The following is a 6,732-nucleotide window of genomic DNA, read 5'->3' as shown; positions in this document are numbered from 1 at the left end:
GACCAAGGATCAAAGAGTAGCACGAGTATGGAGGCCATTCCAGAGCCAGCCTTCCGTTTCCCACTTACGTCGTAACGTGTAATCACACGGTTTATTTGCATGAAGGATATCGTTCGGGACTCACATCGAGGTGTAATAAAAGCTTTCGTCCCTCTGGAAATGGTTGGTTGTCTTTGCATCGATAGTTTTGCTACAATTTCTGAAATTTCAGGAGAAATTGAAGTGACAGGAGAAACGACGTTTCCTGACGTAAACCTGATTATATATTTTTTATTATTTTTAGTTTTATATATAAATTTTTTTTAGTAGTTAGTCGTGCCTATGTTATGCTACATCAATAATTGTCCTTATTTAAGAAAATAACTCTCAAAGACGAAGGTTGAAAGTATGTTTCTGAAATATTTTCTTCCTTACACCGCTAGAAGCAATACTAAAAATAGTGGAATTATACGAATCGATTATATAAATTTTATGCTTTTGAACGATTGTTTTCTTTTGAAAATGACTTCGCTTTCAATATTTCGTATGCTCCTGTATATTATATACATTCTGTGGATTTTTACGCATGAAGATTTTCCATAAATACAATCTAGTTGTATCAAACTGTTAGTAATAAAACGTAATAGCTTTATTTGAACTTGTTTGAAAAGGATGCGTAGGCTGTAAGTTAATAATTCTCATGTTGAAGTTCGTCGCGTCAGGTTCTGGATATTCTCCATTTTCCTTTGAGTTTATTGGAATGCAAGCTGGAATATCAGGGAATTGGAAGTAGAATTTAATTTTGAATTTTATTGCCATATTTTTTATTTTCTATCGCATGGAAAAAATTAAGGAATGTTCACTGAATGTACCACTTCATATCTGCTTCTTCTTTTCAGATTTATTACAATCATCCCTTTGATGTTCTCAACTTTATCGTAAATAGTTTTGTATTTCGCAACTTTTCTGCATAAAATTCCTTCTCACTGCAGTTGTTACGAACCGGTAACAAAAATGTCTCTGAAAGTTTCAGTTTATAAGGTAAAATTAAATGTACTTTACGCACACTCTTAGAATGTGATTATTACATAAATATGTACATTATACGCACGCGCAATGTTATTACTTCGTGAATTATAATACTTTTATAAACTTTCAATGCTCTACGGTCACAGTATTACAATCAAATGTTCCAAAGACGTTCTTCCTTAAAAATAAAATGGAAATAACGTGTTCCTTCGGACCAATGAAGGTTCCGTCCTTCCTCAGGCAGGCCAATCACGCTCCCAAAGTTGCTCTTATAATACCGATGTAAAGTCAATCTCGGGTAAGCCTTGGTTCGGCAGCTCTATCGGCGAAGAAAGATTTCGCGTAATATGCAAAGCAGCCGAAAGTCGATCCGTCCCAGATCAGCATAAAAATTGCAACAATGTTATCATGGATTCTAGTCTTGACGGATAGTACCGTTTTTTATAGGTTGACTCATTTATCACAAACATTTTTGTTGAAGTAACTACTTCAAGAAAAACTCTACATCTTTATTTATGTAATTCCAACATAGAAATTCTTCAACGATTCCAATCAAAAACTCTAAGATCCTTAATACATGCACCTTGGTATGTTACCAACGAAACAATACATCGCGACCTTAAGATACCCACAGTTAAAGAAGAAATATCCAAATTCAGTGATAGATATAACATAAGAATTAACAACCACCAAAAGCCACTAGTTACTCAATTACTTGACACGACAAATCAGATCCGCAGGCTAAAAAGACATTACCTTCTAGATTTAAATATTAGATTCAGCTAGAATCAAACATACGATAATCACTTATTTACGTTATAGCACCACGCCAGTGTAATTTACTTATAATTCTCAATGAAAATTGGTTGTAAACTTCCAAATAAAAAAAAATCTTTATTTATGCACACCCGTGACCTGGAGACCGCTATTACGCAGAAATATTCTAAATAAGGAGAGGTACATATTGTACTCTTGAATACGCATTATGTTTTGGGCTGCAAAGTCTAGGAACAAAGGAACTAATAAACAGATTTCTATTTATGCTCCTTATAGCCTCTAGCTAAAGCTATAAGGTTAACATTTTTGGTAATATCCTTTTGCTATAAATATATGAACGTGCTCCCTATCGATTCCATTGTATTGTAACATTAAGAGAGTAAGGATCTGAATCAGCATAAACTTATACATTATACTTATACCTTTAATTATTTCAATATATTTTTCTATTACAAATTCATCCACTCGTTCTTCAATCAGTCAGCCTCAACCTCAACAATTTTGAATATATCTATTGGCCAAGTAGTTCTTTCTGCTTTATTGACAACGTATTCGATTATTGCTCCGTAATAGCATTCCGTTTATGAGGATCCGTCTATATGAAATGCTGAAACAGATAGAGTCTTAAATTAAATATTGTAGGAGGCACAACGTATGTATATGAAATGTTTGCAATGAACTGTGAGGAAATACAAAATCAAAGACGTAAATCAAAACACATAATACAAAGAAAAGTAATGAGAGTGCAGAGGACCACACGAAATAACAATTACTTGAAATTAACGCCTTAACCTACGATTTACGTTCGATCATCGTACTACGGGCTATGCCCGTAATATTTACATTTAGTCCGATTATCTAGTACGAGCTATGTCCGTAATATTTACGTTTGGCTCGATCATCGTACTACCAGCTATGCCCGTAATTGTAGGTGAAGGAGTTATTCGATACTTTTGAGGTATTGAATATTATATTAATCGATTAATTTAGAATTAGCAATTATTGAGAATTCGGTATATCAGTAAGAATATATATTCTAATTAATAAACACGAAAGATTTACATTTGCCAGGTAGCCTAGTTCCAGTTTAATTAATTATTTCCTCATAAACAGACAACAATAAGTTAATTGATACTTGTTTCATAAAGTAATCAAGCTAGCTTTACATTCTCTAAATGAACATCCAATATTCTTCAACTTTAAACAGTTGCCACTCGAACCTATTAAAACACGCCACGAAGATCTAACTTCTGGTCGACGATTTATTCCGACACGGTCGGAAAAGGAATTTCTTATCGAACCGATTCCAATCGACTGTTTTCGCCAGAAGGTCCCGAAGCTTTTACACTGAATAATTATCAACTGGATTTCGAAGGACAAGATCTGTTCGCGGCCAGATCCGTTCGTCCTTCCGCGCGAACCAGATCGCAGGGCGGAAATTTAAGAACTTACTTGGAAATCCCTTTCATCAGGAAAACGGACGGGCTCTTATTGTTAGCACTGCGAGAACTCGTTTTCCACCGGTCGGCCATTCATTCTTACGGCGTACATAACTGCCTTCGCTGAAAATCTCATCTCCTGACAAATTTTGTTACGTGCCCGCAGCAATTTCCGCGTATAGTTCTCCATTGCTCCGTTCCTCGGTGTTTCAGTTCCTGTAACGTAGCCTGTCACATTTCAAATTGAACTGTTCTCCACTCCTCTATTCTATATCATAGCAAGAATCAAAAAGCTAGTTTGAGCTTTCGCTACGACGGTCCGAGAACCAGATAATTTAACGATTACACACGGTGACTCGCAGAAGTACTCCAACACTTGCAAATATCTGTTATGAATGTAACATATATATGTTGTATAGAACAATTTGAGATTTTTTGGCGAATGACGAATAAACTTCCTTTTAATGAAGAAAATTTGAATCCGTTTCATACAACACACGCAATATACAGATAAAAACTGTCTACGATAAGCAACTCATCCTCGCCACGTAAAAACTAGGTTCAACAAATCATCTTACCACCAAATTCTTGATACATCCCGGGCACATGTAACGGAATGCAAAAGCACCCTTTGAGTCGCGCGTTGAATATGCACGCGTTCATCAGTGGTTCCTGAATGCGCGATCTCTCCCTCTCTCTCTCTCTCTCTCTCTCTCACGCATACCCGCGCGAACTCACACACAGAATCGAAACAGAGAATACAGTGGAAGCACGCCAGGCGTGTAAGCTCGTGCCAGTTCAAGTCGGGTCGGTTGCATAATACGCGTGAACCGCAGAAAATAGCCGCGCGAGCTGAAACGCGGAGCTCGGAAAATTACGAGCTCCTTCATCTTCCCTTTGCCGGCCAACGCAGTAAGGCTCAAAGGACAAACCGTCTCGTGGAAATTCACAATCGCTCGTGCAAACGTGTCCTGCTTGACTCTGTGTGTTCCTGTGGTTCACACCTGTATACGAATTTCCTTTGTATTCGTACAGTATATCTGTGTCTCTTTCCGTGTATCTGTATATACATGTACACGCACGTCTGTCTGCTTGGTTGGACGACTGAGTCAGCTTTTAAGCTCGTTGCTCATCCAGCTGAATTGGCGAAGCCTCTTTGGATGGCTGTCCCTCTTTCACTGGCTGTGCTTCTTTCTCTTTCCCATGGAATATATGACAGAGAGACGAGAGAATATGAAATTAATTAAAAAGGTATCGGATACGCGGATTTCTACTGACACACGCTCGCGAGCTCGTCCACGACACGACTGCTTGTTTCGCTCATTCTTTTTGTCATCCTCTCTTCCGGCTTCGTTTGAAGCGACTCGAAACCTTTGATGAACCGTCCTTGAGTAGATTTCTAGATTGCGGTGAATTACGGTGATTCGTGTGATTGAATGACCGAGCTTTGCCAAGCTATCGAATGGTACGGCGGACGTTTAGCGATGTTCTATTTTATTCGTATGATTTCAAATTACAGAGTAGTCTAATAAAGAACGTACAGGATGTCTTGTTCGTTCTTAATAGAAATAAAATTACTTTGCCCGTGTTATCTTTAAAATGAAAATAACAAGATACCTATTTGAGATGATTCATTATTTGAAATTATCTTCCTTATTTTTATTTCAAATTCAATTTGCTCAAGCTTATTCGATACTTAGAAAAGTTACATACAGCTGACAGAACGTTAAACTCTCAAACATATGCTTGCTTTTAACATCCAGTGTACATCACACTTCTTGATATAAGTGTTTCCTCATTGACACACAAAGAGACACTGAATAGAAACATTCCGCAGCTAGAGCAGTTGGGCAACAGCCAGCATGGGCGCAATTAGTCTGCAACGATAATTCTCTAGAATACTAACCATTAGCCCAGTTCTTGCGTCAGGAAAGCATGCATAATCGAGAGACGTACCTTGCCTTTTTCTCCTCGTTTCGTCAGACAATCTGTTCGCCTTATCTTTCCCTTTTCGCTTTCTTTAACCCTCTACTAGCTCGATTCGTCTTTTATCCGCGACTTCGAATCGTATACACGATCCATCCAGCTAGAAACTACAGAGTAGCACTCGCGAGACATGATATGACAAGATAGCTTGAAGAGCCGCGTGTTAACGTTTCATCGGAATTACTTGGCGAAGATTACTTGGTCGGAAGGACAGTTAAAATGAAAAAATGCAGAATTAAACGTACCGCGCGTGAAAGTTTTACTTCAGGGTCTGCGCTAGTTTTCCTTGATTAAAGGAATTCTTGTTTGAACGATTGCTTGTTTGTGGAACGAGTTTAAATGGCCACGCGCAATGTTTCGTATGGACTAATTAATCAGACAAACTATATATATTCTAATTTCGTGAGAAGGAACTGCTTAATGTATTCTTTAATGATTAAGTATGATATACTTGTTAATACAATATTTAACACACGTTAGATTATTGAAAAGTATGTTGGAAAAAATGACGTCGATACGTTTATCGAACGATATCGAAGTGAATATATCAAAAAACACACACTTCTCTCAATTTCATTTGATGGTAATAAGAATATCTATTTTAAGATCTGTAAAATAGAATAGGTACTAGATACTAGTTAAATTACCTGACTTTTTGGTGGTTTTATGCAAACATAGCAATCAACGTGTTAAAATTTGATTTCAACAGCACGAATTCGCAATCGAACTTAAGTTTGTGACAAGATGCGTTCAGTGGAACCCAATTCAGACTTTGTTAAGTATAATAGAATGCATTAATAATCTCTCGCGGTTATTGTCTGTTCCCATTACATTCTCGTGATTCCTGGTTATAATTACTGTTGTGTTCACGCTTCCAATAACCGTACTGGTTAATGATATTTTATGGATATCCTATCGATTTCCATAATTCTACATCTGTATTTTAGAGCTTCCGTTTCCGCTCAAACTACGTTCCTTGGAAATAGTGGGTATCTCCCTTCCCCTATCTCTGTCTCTCCCTCTTTAAACAGAATAATGCAGCAAGTTAGCCAGATGTTATATTATTAGAGTATTGGAAGTATGAAATTATTTAAATATAACTAAACACTTTTAAATCTCCTTCCTCATCGATATTAAAACGCTTGTTTTTTTTCTATTCCGCGTCAAAATTTCCGTCCGAATGACGATCATTTCAGTTATTAAAAAATGGAATGATATAGGTAACTTGCAACAGTTGTTTTTCCAAAACTAATTTAACTTTTGGAAAACTTTGCTTGTAAATAATCGTTTGTGTAAATTTCTTCTTTTTCTCGTTCGAGTCAATTAATATTCGATGACATAATCAAATCGATAAATATCGAATAAATCGGCCAAGTCAGGTTTCAAAAATTTATTCGTCAGTGAGATAATATATTTTAAGGAAGATGTATTGGGAGCTTGACTGGGGTCAGCTTTGAAGTACGGCGATCGATACTAACGACTTGAAAAATACGTAAACATTCTCTGCCCGTGAATTATGGAA

The 6,732-nt window shown here is 36.8% G+C and overlaps 1 long non-coding RNA gene across 1 annotated transcript; it reads right to left on the bottom strand.

Annotated features, from left to right (window-relative positions):
- Positions 1 to 2,203: 2,203 nt before the first annotated feature.
- LOC112212884 lies at positions 2,204 to 5,807 on the bottom strand. Its single transcript, XR_002946732.2, has 4 exons — positions 4,307 to 5,807; positions 3,803 to 4,228; positions 3,238 to 3,440; positions 2,204 to 2,392 (listed from the first exon to the last, which is right to left on the bottom strand). It is a non-coding gene; the product is annotated as an uncharacterized LOC112212884 (long non-coding RNA).
- Between the last annotated feature and the right edge of the window lie 925 nt (positions 5,808 to 6,732).

The sequence above is a fragment of the Bombus impatiens genome, unplaced genomic scaffold (genome assembly GCF_000188095.3).
Source record: "Bombus impatiens unplaced genomic scaffold, BIMP_2.2 scf_0360, whole genome shotgun sequence".
NCBI lineage: Eukaryota > Metazoa > Arthropoda > Insecta > Hymenoptera > Apidae > Bombus > Bombus impatiens.
Note: the sequence above shows the minus strand (reverse complement) of the source record. Positions and strands in the feature narration are given on the sequence as shown.